This window comes from Bufo bufo, chromosome 2 (genome assembly GCF_905171765.1).
Source record: "Bufo bufo chromosome 2, aBufBuf1.1, whole genome shotgun sequence".
NCBI lineage: Eukaryota > Metazoa > Chordata > Amphibia > Anura > Bufonidae > Bufo > Bufo bufo.
In genome coordinates, this window is record NC_053390.1 from 543,302,346 (window position 1) to 543,316,738 (window position 14,393).

Genomic DNA, 14,393 nt, shown 5'->3' on the forward strand with positions numbered 1-14,393 from the left:
CTTCCTCAACACTGTGCTGCCAGCTCAGGGAGGCTTTCTGCTAACCGTGAGTAAACCGATGAACTGTGTTATTATTAGGCCCCTCATCGGCCCACAGTGCACCTCACGGGTTGCCCCTGCGGTTCTGGCTGGCTGCATATCTTTATTGGCGTCACAAACAGGATATTAACCCCTGCGCCATATTTGAAAGACTGCCGCATGAGAATAAGCCCCTTTTTCTTTATTGAGAGACTTTTACTTATTGCGCACTGTATAGGGCCACAGAATTGTTTCAACTAATTGGGAATTACATGGAGGTGCTATACTAGTCATCAGCATAAAAATCGCAGTGTCAAAAGTGAGAAAATCAGACATTTGTGCGTTACTAAAACGGCTTGCTGTCATTGAATAGACTGTTTCTATGCACTTAAGATGGCCGCCGGAGGCCTTCTTGTTTAAAAAAAAATACTGCGACATCACTGTGGATAAGTTAGTGACACCCCCTGAAGAGCATGAAAACCTAGTGCCGCCCATTTATGCAAAATTGTCCGGCCAGGCCGTCCTACCTGTTGCTGTATCCATTCTGAGAGGCCGATCCTCTATGCAAACGCAGCGCGGCCTCCTCTGCCTGTAGCCACATCAAAGTGAGACGCCGTACAAGGGAGGAGAGTGTGACGTGCGCATAGCAAAAAAATCGTGAGATTTACACATGCGAACTAACGGAGAGGAAAGGATCGCATTGCTTGCCGTCCCCCAAGTAGTAATCGCAACCTGTGAGTACTCCGATTTGCCCCTGCTAGTCATAAGGGAGCGTCGATAGCCAGGAGCGCTGTCTAAAACTCAAACAGGTGCTGTTCAAACACTGTATTCAGCCGACACCAAGTTTCTTAAAGGGCCATACACCCGCAAGATAGCGGTTACCCATAGCAACGCCGCACAAGAAAAAAAAAAGTGTATACAGCCACTGTTAACTTACCTAACCATAATTCACCTGCTGTTACCATGTCTGTGCAGGAAGATAACGTGCAACCTGACCTCCGCGGACCCCCTGCGGCAGCCGCAGCCGGTCCCAGCACAATACCAACTGCTGCAGCACCAAGCTTAATGCCTTTAACCATGCCTTATTATTTTGGAGCCCCCTGGTTTCCACGATAATCTGGAGAAATTCACACTTTAAGGGACTTTAGAGAGAAAATTCTTGCTGTGTTCAGATTATACAAATGTGATAGCACTCTGCATCCAGCATTATGCCCTGCCTCCATGCTGGATGAGGCATTGGTGTACATTTTGGCCAAAGCGTAATAAGCCACTCACCACGTCAAGGTCGCCTCTATTGAGTGGTCCCTAACACTAGTTCCTACCTGTTTATGGGCCATGACAGCCACACAACGTCCAGGGGATGCAGGTCAGCATGCACGCCAAGCACACTCTGCTTTTAACCCCGTCCGGTGCCATTACAGCTTTCATCGGATCCAGGGACGCAAGTACCAACATGCACGCTGAGCCCACCATATACTTCTCCTGGAGCCAAATGGCTACTGGTAGGTTCTATATAAGCAGACTCAGTTTTATACTGACTTTAAAACCAGCCTCCAGGACAGATTGACTGGTCAGGTGTGCATGACTCCAAGGACATCGCCACGGCTCCAATATATACTACAAAGAAAAAATGTGGGGGATTGAGTTAGCACAACCTGTATGTAGGTGCACATCACTATGGCGAAATACATATGCAAACAGAAAATACAAATGTGATAGCACTCTGCATCCAGCATTCTGCCCTGCCTCCATGCTGGATGAGGCATTGGTGTACATTTTGGCCAAAGCGTAATAAGCCACTCACCACGTCAAGGTTGCCTCTATTGAGTGGTCCCTAACACTAGTTCCTACCTGTTTATGGGCCATGACAGCCACACAAAGTCCAGGGGATGCAGGTCAGCATGCATGCCAAGCACACTCTGCTTTTAACCCCGTCCGGTGCCATTACAGCTTTCATCGGATCCAGGGATGCAAGTACCAACATGCATGCTGAGGGGTTAATTGTGCTGATCTGAGCCCCCTGTAAGAGATCAGGTGCTGCCAGGCAGCAGGGGCCAGAACCCCCTCCCTCCCCAGCATTAAATTCATTGGTGGCCAGTGCGACCCCCCCCCCTATTAAAATCATTGGTGTCCAGTGCGGCCTGCCCCCCCATCATTGGTGGCAGCGAAGCGGCAGTTTCGATCAGAGTCCCAGTTTAATCGCTGGGGCTCCGATCGGTTACAATGGCAGCCAGGACGCTACTGCAGTCCTGGCTGCCATGGTTACTTAGCACTTTTAGCAGCATTATACTTACGTGTGCTGTCTGTGGCCGGCCGGGCGCTCCTCCTACTGGTAAGTGACAGGTCTGTGCTATAAGCAATGAGCCGCACAGACCTTTCACTTACCAGTAGGAGGAGCGCCGGCCGGCCACAGACAAGTAACTGCAGTAGCATCCTGGCTGCCATGGTAACCGATCGGAGCCCCAGCGATTAAACTGGGACTCCGAACGGAACTACCGCTCCGCTGCCACCAATGATGGGGGGGGAGGCCGCACTGGACACCAATGATTTTAATGGGGGGGCCGCACTGGACTTTTAATGCTGGGGAGGGAGGGGGGTCTGGCCCCTGCTGCCTGGCAGCACCCGATCTCTTACAGGGGGCTGAGATCCGCACAATTAACCCCTTAGGTGCACCTGAGGGGTTAATTGTGCGGATCACAGCTCCTGTAAGAGATCGGGTGCTGCCAGGCAGCAGGGGGCAGTTATGTACACAGTTCTTAGTATATTATAACTTGAAGCGTCCCCATCACCATGGGAACACCTCTGTGTTAGACTATACTGTCGGATCTGAGTTTTCACGATCTAACTCAAATCCGATGGTATATTCTAACACAGAGGCGTTCCCATGGTGATGGGGACACTTCAAGTTAGAATATACTGAGAACTGTGGACATAACGGCCCCCTGCTGCCTGGCAGCACCTGATCTCTTACAGGGAGCTGAGATCCGCACAATTAACCCCTCAGGTGCAGCACCTGAGGGGTAAATTGTGCGGATCACAGCCCCCTGTAAGAGATCGGGTGCTGCCAGGCATCAGGGGGCATTTATGTACACAGTTCTTAGTATATTCTAACTTGAAGTCTCCCCATCACCATGGGAATGCCTCTGTGTTAGAATATACTGTCGGATCTGAGTTTTCATGATCTAACTCAAATCCGATGGTATATTCTAACATAGAGGCGTTCCCATGGTGATGGGGACGCTTCAAGTTAAAATATACCATCGGATTGGAGAAAACTCTGATCCGATGGTATATTAATATTACCTGAACACCGAACCCGAACCCAAACTTTTACTGAAATGTGCCGAACACCGTAAAGTTCGGTACGAACTCGAACTTTACAGTTCGAGTTCGCTAAACCCTACTCACAAGGATGCTTACTCATTACCACGCATAGAGGAATCCTTGACAACTTTGGGATCTTCAGCCTACTTCTCTACTCTTGATTTAATCAGTGGATACTGGCAAGTACCAATGGCACCTGAAGATCGTGAGAAGACTGCATTTACCACCCCTATGGGCTTATTTGAGTTCAACTGCATACCTTTTGGACTTTGCAATGCACCTGGAACTTTTCAGAGATTAATGGAGCATTGTCTGGGCCACAAAAATTTTGAAACTGTCCTGTTATACTTAGATGATGTCATCATCTACTCCAAATCTTATGAAGATCACTTGAAACATCTGGCCGAAGTTTTCCAAGTTCTCATTAAACATGGACTCAAAGTCAAACCATCTAAGTGTTATCTACTGAAGCCAGAAGTCAAATACTTAGGGCATATTGTCAGCGCTGAAGGTGTTAAACCGGGTCCGGAGAAGATCGCCACAGTCCGAAATTGGCCTACTCCTACTACAGCGAAAGAAGTGAGAAGTTTTCTCAGTTTTGCGGGATACTACAGACGCTTTATTCCTCATTTAGCCCAAATTGCAGAGCCAATATTAGAACTTCTGAGAGGACATCCTAAAAGGTATCAGAAATCTCCAATCAATACCAGTTGAATGGAACACCGAAAGAGAAATTGCCTTCCAGCTCCTGAAGAAGAAGTTAACAGAACCACCAATATTAGGCTATCCGGATTACCAACAGCCATTTCATCTTTACACAGATGCCAGTAAGAAAGGCCTGGGAGCTGTTTTGTCACAAATACAAGAAGGTAAAGAAAGAGTCATTTTCTACACTAGTAGATCTCTTAGAGGTACTGAGAGAAACGACCAAAACTATAGTTCCTTCAAATTGGAATTCCTCGCACTCGTGTGGGCTGTTACAGAGAAGTTTAAAGATTACCTTGCCGCAACACCCTTCGTGGCCTTCACAGATAACAACCCGCTAGCGCATCTTAACACCGCCAAGTTGGGAGCATTGGATCAAAAATGGGCCTCACGCCTTGCTAACTACAATTTCACCGTGAAGTACAGAACAGGAAAAGCAAATGAAAATGCGGATGCATTATCTCGTCTGCCGACCCAAGAAGACCCTACTACACAAGAAGATGTTTGGGAAGAGGTAGAGATGCCATCCTTCTATAAAAATTTTGCCCACCAAGTCATTATCACCGTCAAAGGGAACATGGTCCTTAACCTTCAACAACAAGTGGATCCAAAATCCCAAGTGGACAAAGAAATATGGATCAAGCTACAAAATGAAAGCAGAGTGTTAGGTGAACTGCAAGATTTCTTCACCAGCGGAAGAACGCCAGAAAGAATCCGCAGGAGGAATTCTGATCCAGAATTGTCAAAACTATGGAGACATAGAAAACTCTTTCTACAGAAGGGCCTACTATTAAGAAGGACCTTAGATCCAATTACCTGGGATCGTCTGTATCAAATCTTAATACCACGCCGAGATGCAACAATAATTCTCTTGAGATGTACCATGATCAATCAAGACACTTTGGCGTGCAGAAAACAGAAGCCATCATCCGTAGAAGATTCTACTGGATCGGGATCAGAGGAGACATTGAAAAGTGGTGTTGAGAATGTTCCACATGTGCTGTTGGAAGAAATGAGAAACATAACCAAAAATCACCCTTACATCCCATTGTAAGCCGAACACCGCTAGAAATAGTTGCAATTGACCATGTGAAGCTGGAACCAAGTCGCTCAGGTTACACATATGCTACGACCATCATTGATCATTACACTAAATTTGTTGTAGCCGTACCTGTCAAAGACTTGACCGCCAAAACTACTGCAGATGCTTTCTGGAAACATTTCTTGTTGCCATATGGATGCCCAGAAAGAATCCTTACAGATCAGGGATCTGCCTTTGAGTCGCAACTCTTTAACGAACTGTGTACCTTTCACAACTGTCAGAAAATCAGGACCACAGCATACCATCCCCAAGGGAATGGGCTTTCTGAAAAAGTTAACCAAACTCTAATTGAGATGTTAAGAGGGGTACCACCTGCTACCAGAAATGATTGGCCTACTCTATTGCCTCAATTGATGTACACCTACAATAACACTATTCATTGTTCTACTGGGTATACACCTTATTATCTTATGTTTGGCCGACAAGGTACATAACCTGCTGATCATACTTTGGGCGTACAAGTGCCTGATGCAATCAACCCTCTACCAAAAACTGATTGGGTGAGTGAGCACCAAAGACGTTTGATTGATGCACAAGAAATTGTTCAACAACGCATGGAACATGCTCATGAAAGACAACAGAAAGATTATAATCAATCTGCCAAAGCAAAACCTCTCAAAGTTGGTGATCGTGTGTGGTTAAAAAACAACTATCGTACCAGCAAATTAGATAGCAAATGGGAGAGAGAACTTTACACCATTACTGCTATTCTCAATCCAGAGACTCATACCTATGAGATTACCCAAGAGGACAAATCATGTGTAGTGCATCGAAATCGCCTTAAATTGTGACTCAAGGAAGATATTCAAGAAGAAACTACTCAAGAAGCAGCTGTTCAAGAGGAAATGCAATCAGTAGAACCAGAACCTGCAAAATCACCTAATTCAGAAGAATCAATACAGTCTTTTGGAAGAACATTATTAGACTCTGATCCGTTACAATGGTTCTTAACTCCCTGGCTCAACATCTTAGTGCCTGCTAAGACCAACACCACCGCACTTCAACCAGAAGTTGTATCTACTACAGCTCAGGAAACACCAAGTTCCCTTGAAACAAGGCTTGTAGGGTCTCAGCCGCTTCGTAGATTCGACAGGATTACAAGAGGACAATCACCTTTCCGTTATAGAGATTTCCTGCACCAGCAGCCGAGAAGACAACTTCCAGCTCTGCCGATTCAACATTGAGTACATCCTTACCTCGTCTGGAGTTCCAGAATTCAAGAAAGAGACTGATCTACATTTATTATGTTCTATTTTCCTTAAAGGACTTTTTAAGGGACTATTTGCCTTTCATCCGTTTTGCAACGTTCAAGCCTGCACTCGGAGATAGACTTTTACGCACCTGAGGCTCCGTGATATACGCTTTGATATTTTCCTGTGCCCAGGGAACGGACTCATACCCTGTGAGCCTCCTGAGATATTATTTTTGTTTTTCCTTTTTCCATCATTAAGGACTATCCTGGTTTCCAATACATCATCAGTCTTCAGAGGAAAAATTGCTATCCCATTTGTCACCTTTTGTCACATTTCGTTGTTGCCTGAGATATGTTTGCCTAACCCATTTTACTTGCAGGTACAAGTAGTACAAGAAATGGACTCATGGTATTATTTCCTACGCATGCATGCATGCTTTTCCCTATTCTTATATCTTACAGGAAGTGACAACATCGAGTCAAGAATGTGTCGAGGTCGACTTATCTTTTACCATGGGTGTATGCAGCGTCCCACTCACAACACGTGGGAACTTCAAAATAGCTTTAAAACTGCATTATCATATTGCATGTCATTTTGTATTACAACACCTGTTGTATCCTTGTTCATAGGCTGGTGTGGTGTAATTTATACATCCCACCACTAGATGGGGATAGCACTTAGGTCATATAAATACCTAGGTCAGGCCTAGTGAGACAGATTAGTTGTAAGTCAGTCTGTTGTTAAGTTTGAGAGAGTGCAGATCTAGCACTTCTGCTCAGGTAAAAGTCTAGTCCAGGAAGGGACAAAAGATAGAAAAGACTTAAAAAAAAACCAAAGGATAAAAGCCACTATCCAGGCATAAAAGACCTTTGGGAATCCAGGTGAAGGATACTTTAACCACAGGCAACCTCACCAAATTACTCTGGTTTATAAGGAACCTGAAGCAAAGTCACCTACCAGAAGTACTTATACAGAATCACAAGCTAAGTCTAAACCCAGCCAAACCTATTAACAGTGGATCAACAGAATTCCTCTAAATTGCAAAAGACTGTATTCTGTCCGGATGTATATGCCGCAATTGGAACCAACCTCAGTAAAAGTTGTGAGTTGTATCCTAGCACTGTCTACTTCATTCTTCAATACTACTACAACTGGTTGTACCACCATTAACGGTACTGGCGTCACGACAAATAACACCAAGGCATCCAGCCGCCACAAGCACTCTAATCACCACTGCCATCAAGGGCACCTCGACCTCCATCTAGGCTGGTGCTTCCCTACCACAGAGTGTGCCCTAGAGGATTTTGTGCTGTTTCCTCAACACTGTGCTGCCAGCCCAGGGAGGCTTTCTGCTAACCGTGAGTAAACCGATGAACTGTGTTATTATTAGGCCCCTCATCGGCCCACCGTGCACCTCACGTGTTGCCCCTGCGGTTCTGGCTGGCTGCATGGTTATATTCAGTTATTAAACAAACACCCATTTTGGGCAAAAAATTTTAATTGCGGACTAGTCTGCATCTGTACGTGTGAGATCCAACCTTTATATACTGTCGTTCTATTCTGCTATTAATTAAACACCCATTTAGGGCAAGATTCTCAATTTGAGAAATATGAGGAGAGCGTCAAATAAGGGATGTGGTCCAGGTCGTGGTGCTGCTGGTGGAGCTCCTATTGCAGGGAGAGGACGTGGTTGATATGCGCCAGCTACACGCACAAGTGAAACCCCTTTCTCATTCTACACGCACAAGTGAAACCCCATTCTTTTTGATGACTCTGTTAGCAGGGTTTCCCAGGGCCATCCACCTATCCCTGCTCCAGAAGTGGAAGAGAGTGAGTGCACCGATGCCCAAACACTTATGTTTCAAGATGAGGACATGGGAGGACCATCGCAGCACATTTCGGATGATGACGAAACACAGGTGCCAACTGTTGGGGCTTTCGAAAGTGTGCAGACCGACAAGGAGGGCAGGTAGGCAAAGAGAGAGTATAGGTGTGCTCAAACCCTGTCACACCAAGCACGGACCACGCCAAGAACCACAGCGTTACTTGAGTAAAAAGAGAAAAAGGTCCAGCTCTGTTAAAATGTTACCTTTATTTTTCAGTGCAGATAAAAGCCAGTTACAGTCCAGTCTACATGTTTCGGATCAGAGACAGTAGCGATCCTTCCTCATGACAAGGAGGGCAGGGGTGCAGACTGGGTGGAAAATGATGTTGAGGACGATGAGGTCCTCGACCCCACATGGAATCAAGGTCATGCGAGTGACCTATGTAGTTCGGAAAAAATGGCCAAGGAAAGAAAAAGGTGCTCATAGGGTAAATAAGTTAAAAGCTGAGCCTCCAAAGTAACAGGAAGAGTGGTACTGCTCACCTGTTGTTGTTGCACCTATTGTTCGGTGCAACTGAGCTGGAGGTGAATAGGAGGGATTACTTCTCACTGGTTGGTGCTGCCGATTCTGTCCGCGTTCCCCTTTTGCGGGGGCCAAGCCGCCGTCTGGGTCGATGAATAGGGTATATTTCCACTGGACCAGGGGTCGAATGGAGGGGTGGACCGTAGGCGCAAAGACGCAACCAGAGTATTTTTATAAACCAATATTTTTTTTTATTGTTATAGTGACAACGCGTTTTGGGGTTCTGCGGACCCCTTTTTCAAGTCTAAAACAACATATATACAAAATCACACAAATTAGAAACAAACTGGTGTGCCTCAGGTTACAGAAATGTCCGGTAAAAAGAGATAATACTGGATAAAAAGTAGTGGTAACATGACCGTCACGAGTAATGATAGTAATAAAAAGTGATAACATGACCGTCATGAGTCATGAAGTCGTGACTGGATAAAAGGGTACATAAATACGTAAATGCAAAACAGTTAATGCTATAAGAAGTCAATAAATAAAGATTGAGAACTACGTATGAATTATAAAAACAAAAACATAAATAAAAAATATATATAATATAATATAAAATAAAATATATATAAGCATATAAGTATAAATATCTAGACATATGCACACATATATATAAAAGTATAAAATGGGAGCCGGTTGGAGTTAAAGCAGAAAATTACGGCGCAATAGCGGGTACTATATATTAGAAGGTAGATGACTAGTTTTTGATGGCGCGTCTGGACGTGAATCCTGTTGGTAATGTCTAATGCCAATTGATAGGTAATATCATGGTTGGTTAAGGGTTAAAGTGTGCAAAAATTCAATTAGAAATAAGATCAGGGTGCAATATAACTGCAGCGTCAATCGTACAATTTTTTAATATATGGTTTTAATATATGGTTGTAAGAGTGGGGTGAATTAAAATATACTGGTAGTGCTAATCATGGTACGAGAACACAAGCATGAATTGAGGTGTGGTGGTTATAGTGAGGGCTGAAGGTAAGTGGCATGAAGAGGTTAAAGTGCAGAGGGATGCGAGCGGAGGGGAAAGGCAGGTGCCGGTGGTCTTACCGGTGGATGGATTTTGTATATATGTTGTTTTAGACTTGAAAAAGGGGTCCGCAGAACAAAAAAAGGGGTCCGCATTGGTCACTATAACAATAAAAAAACCTATTGGTTTATAAAAATACTCTGGTTGCGTCTTTGCGCCTACGGTCCACCCCTCCATTCGACCCCCGGTCCAGTGGAAATATACCCTATGTAGTTCGGAGGAAAAGGCGGTTGTCGCACAGAGCCACCAGCACAGCAGAAGAGGGAGCAGGGTGCAAAAGCGGAGCGGCCGTCCCCTAGACAGTACGCCTGCTACTGCCCACCGCAGCAAGGGACCGAGCACACCAAAGCCAGCTCCAAGGAGTTCCTTGGCGTGGCAGTTCTTCAGACAATGTGCTGACGACAAGACACGAGTGGTTTGCACGCTGTGCAATCAGAGCCTGAAGCGAGGCATAAACGTTCTCAACCTGATCACAACCTGCATGACCAGGCATTTAAGTGCTAAGCACGAGCTGCAGTGGAGTAGACACCTCAAAAACCAAGAAAGGCCTCTGGCTCCTCCTGCTTCCTCTTCTGCTGCAGTCTCGGCCTCCTTATCCACCTCTGGAGTGACGGTGCCTCCTGCCACCCCGCAAACAGAGGATCTGCAAGCAACACCACCACCTGGGTCACCAAGCATCTCCACAATGTCCCACGAAAGTGTTCAGCTCTCCATCTCCCAAACACTGGAGCGGAAGAGGAAGTACCCCCCTACCCACCCGCGATCCCTAGCCCTGAATGCCATCATTTCTAAATTACTGGCCTTTGAAATGCTGTCATTCCATCTGGTGGAGATGGATAGTTTTAAAGGCCTTATGGTGGTGGCTGTCCCACAGTACGTCGTGCCCAGCCACCACTATTTTTCCAGACGATCCATCCCTTCCGTGCACAACCAAGTGGGGGGACAAAATCAGGTGTGCACTGCGCAACGCCATCTGTGGCAAGGTGCACCTCACTACGGATACATGGACCAGTAAGCACGGTGAGGGTCATTATATCTCCATAACAGCACACTGGGTAAATGCAATGGCGGCTGGGCCTGAGGCGGATAGCAGTTTGCCGCATGTCCTTCCACCACCGAGGATTGCAGGGCGTTTCAGTTTGCCTCCTGTTGCTTCCTCCTCCTACTCCGGTTCCTCATTTGCTACCAGCTCCTCATCCGGTCAGCGTAACACCTTCACCACCAACTTTAGAACAGCCAGGGGTAAAAGACAGCAGGCAGTTTTAAAACGTATATGTTTGGGGGACAAACCCCACACCACGCAGGAGCTGTGGACGGGCCTTGAACAACAGACCGATGAGTGGTTGGTGCCAGTGAGCTTCAAGCCCGGCCTGGTGGTGTGCGATAATGGGCAAAATCTTGTAGCAGCTCTGGGACTAGCCGGTTTGATGCACATCCCTTGCCTGGCACATGTGCTGAATTTGGTGGTGCAGAGATTCCTTAAAAATTACCCCGATATGTCAGAGCTGCTGCATAAAGTGCAGGCCGTCTGTGCGCGCTTTCAGCGTTCTCACCCTGCTGCTGCTCGCCTGTCAGCACTGCAGCGTAACTTCGTCCTTTCCGCTCGCCGCCTCATATGCGACGTGCCCACAAGGTGGAACACCACCTTGCACATGCTGGCCAGACTGTGCAAGCAGCAGCAGGCAATAGTGGAGTTTAAGCTGCAGCACGCATGGGTGAGTTGCTCTGCGGAACAGCACCACTTCACCAACAATGACTGGGCCTCCATGCAAGACCTGTGTTCCTTGTTGCGCTGTTTCGAGTACTCCACCAACATGGCCAGTGCCGATAACGCCGTTCTTAGCGTAACTATCGCACTTCTATGCCTCCTCGAAAAAACGCTGCTGGCGATGATGGAAGAGGATGTGGCACAGGAGGAGGAGAAGGAGGAAGAGGGATCATTTCATAGGGTTTCCGGCCAGTCATTCACAAGTGGCTCGGAGGGTGGGTTCCTGCACCCACAAACGCCAGGTACACTATTGTCCAGCCAGGGCACAGTTCTGGAGGAGGATGAGGAGGAAGAGATGGAGTAGGAGGAACCATGTTCACAGCAGGGTGGCACCCAAACCAGCTCATGGCCATCACTGGTGAGTGGCTGGGGGGATACAGAGGACACAGACGATACACCTCCCATAGAGGACAGCTTGTCGTTGCCTCTTGGCAGCCTGGCACACATGAGCGATTAAATGCTGCAGTGTCTCCGCAACGACCGCCGAGTTGCCCACATTCTAACTTGTGCTGATTACTGGGTGGCCACGCTGCTAGATCCCCGTTACAAGGACAACATACCGTCCTTAATTCCGTCACTGGAGCGTGATCATAAAATGCGCACGCTGGTAGACGCTCTGCTGGTGGCGTTCCCACCTGACAGCGGGGGCACAGTGGAAGCACAAGGCGAAGGCAGAGGAGGAGGAAGAGGTCGCCAGCGCAGCTCCACCAGCAGCACCTCAGAAGGCAGGGTTAGCATGGCCGAAATGTGGAAAAGCTTTGTCAGCACGCCACAACAACCAGCACCACCAGCTGATATGGAACGTCTTAGCAGGAGGCAGCATTTCACCAACATGGTGGAGCAGTATGTGTGCACACGCCTACACGTACTGAATGACGGGTCTGCCCCCTTCAACTTCTGGGTTTCCAAATTGGGAACATGGCCTGAGCTTGCCCTTAACGCCTTGGAGGTGCTGGCCTGCCCTGCAGCCAGTGTATTATCTGAACGTGTGTTTAGCACGGCAGGGGGCGTCATCACAGACAAGCGCAGCCGCCTGTCCACAGCCAATGTAGACAAGCTCACATTCATTATAATGAACCAGGCATGGAACCCACAGGACTTGTCCGTACCTTGTGCAGAATAGACCGGCCTTAATGTATACCGGCCTTAACCAGCCATTGTTATACTTCATCGCAATTGCTCATTCTTGTATTTTGGATATTTCACACTCTTTTGGAGTGTACCCTAATTTAAAAAAATAAATAAAATTAAAACCAAAAACCAGTGTTGGCTACCTCGTCCTCCTCCACGGCCGCTTCCACCTACACCGCTACGTCCTCCTACTCCATATGGAACTCTACCTCATAAATTAATTTTATTTTTTTATTTGTATGTATTTTATTTTATGTCATTTCACTACTTTATCTGTTACAATTTCTTGTGAGATTCACCAATTTTTGGGTGTGATGTACCACTGCTATACCTAGTAGACAGGTAAAAAAAAAAAAAAAAGTCAGTTATATTTTCAGGTGAAAAAAAAAAATTTTTTGGGTGTAATATACCCCTCCTCTACCTAGTTGATAGCTTAATAAATTTCAATAATTTTTCTTTTACATTTTCGGGTGACAATAAACAATTTTTATTTATCATAGACAGGTTAATAAATTTATGTAATATTTTTGTTACATTATTGGGTTGACATTTTATAATTTTGGACGTGAATAAACCCCTGCTCTGCATAGGTGACAGGGAATAAAATTTCAGAAATTCTTCTTTAATTGATGCGCGCCACCTCCTTTCATTCAATGCTTAAACTTTAACAAGTTGTACCATTTGCGCTTCAATAATTTGTCCCACAATTGCGCTTTACTAATTTGTCCCACATTTGCGCTTCAATAATTTGTCCCAAATTTGCGCTTTACTAATTTGTCCCACATTTGCGCTTCAATAATTTTTCCCACATTTGCACTTTAATAATTTGTCCCACATTTGCGCCTCAATAACTTTTCCCATATTTCCGCTCGATCCCAAAAAATTCAATACATTTTTCTCCCTTGGATGTAGTCTCTCTTTCTCATGCTCTCTCTCCGGCGCGGAACCCTGATTCGCCGATAACCGTGATCAACATGGTAGGCTCAGAAAAGAACATCGAAAGTTGATACAGAAGATATCCAAATGGATGGTGGATGTCATTGGGGCACCTCTGCATAGGTGACAGGAACATAAATTTTAAAAGATCGTAACATTGTCAGGTGACATTTTTCAAATTTTGCCGGATAGAAACCCCTGCTCTGCATAGTTGACAGGGAATAAAATGTAAGAAATTCTTTATTAATTGATGCACGCCACCTCCTTTCATTCAATGCTTAAACTTTAACAAGTTGTCCCACATTTGCGCTTTAATACTTTGTCCCATATTTTCACTTTATCATATTTAATTTGAAACAATTAACCTCCCTTGGATGTGGTCTCTCTTTCTCACGCTCCCTCTCCGGCTTGGAACCCTGATTCGCCGATAACCGTGATCAACATGGTAGGCTCAGAAAAGAACATCAAAAGTTAATAGAGAAGATATCCAAATGGATGGTGGACGTCACAGGGACGTGCGATCAGGCAGAAGTTATCTAGAGTCAACAAAGCGGCAGCAGGGCCTCTCCTGGCTAACGTTTCCAAATCCAAAATACCACAGTGACATTCCCTATAATGTTTTATTAGTCATTCCAATAACAGGGCATCTTAAGAGTCCTGTATTGTTATTTATCGTCACTACCTCCCTGAGTTGGGAGTGGGTAATTGCCGCGCTCCCCCTAATTTCCTAAAAATTCTTCCATTTTAATAGCTTCTCCCACATTTCCTCTCGATCACA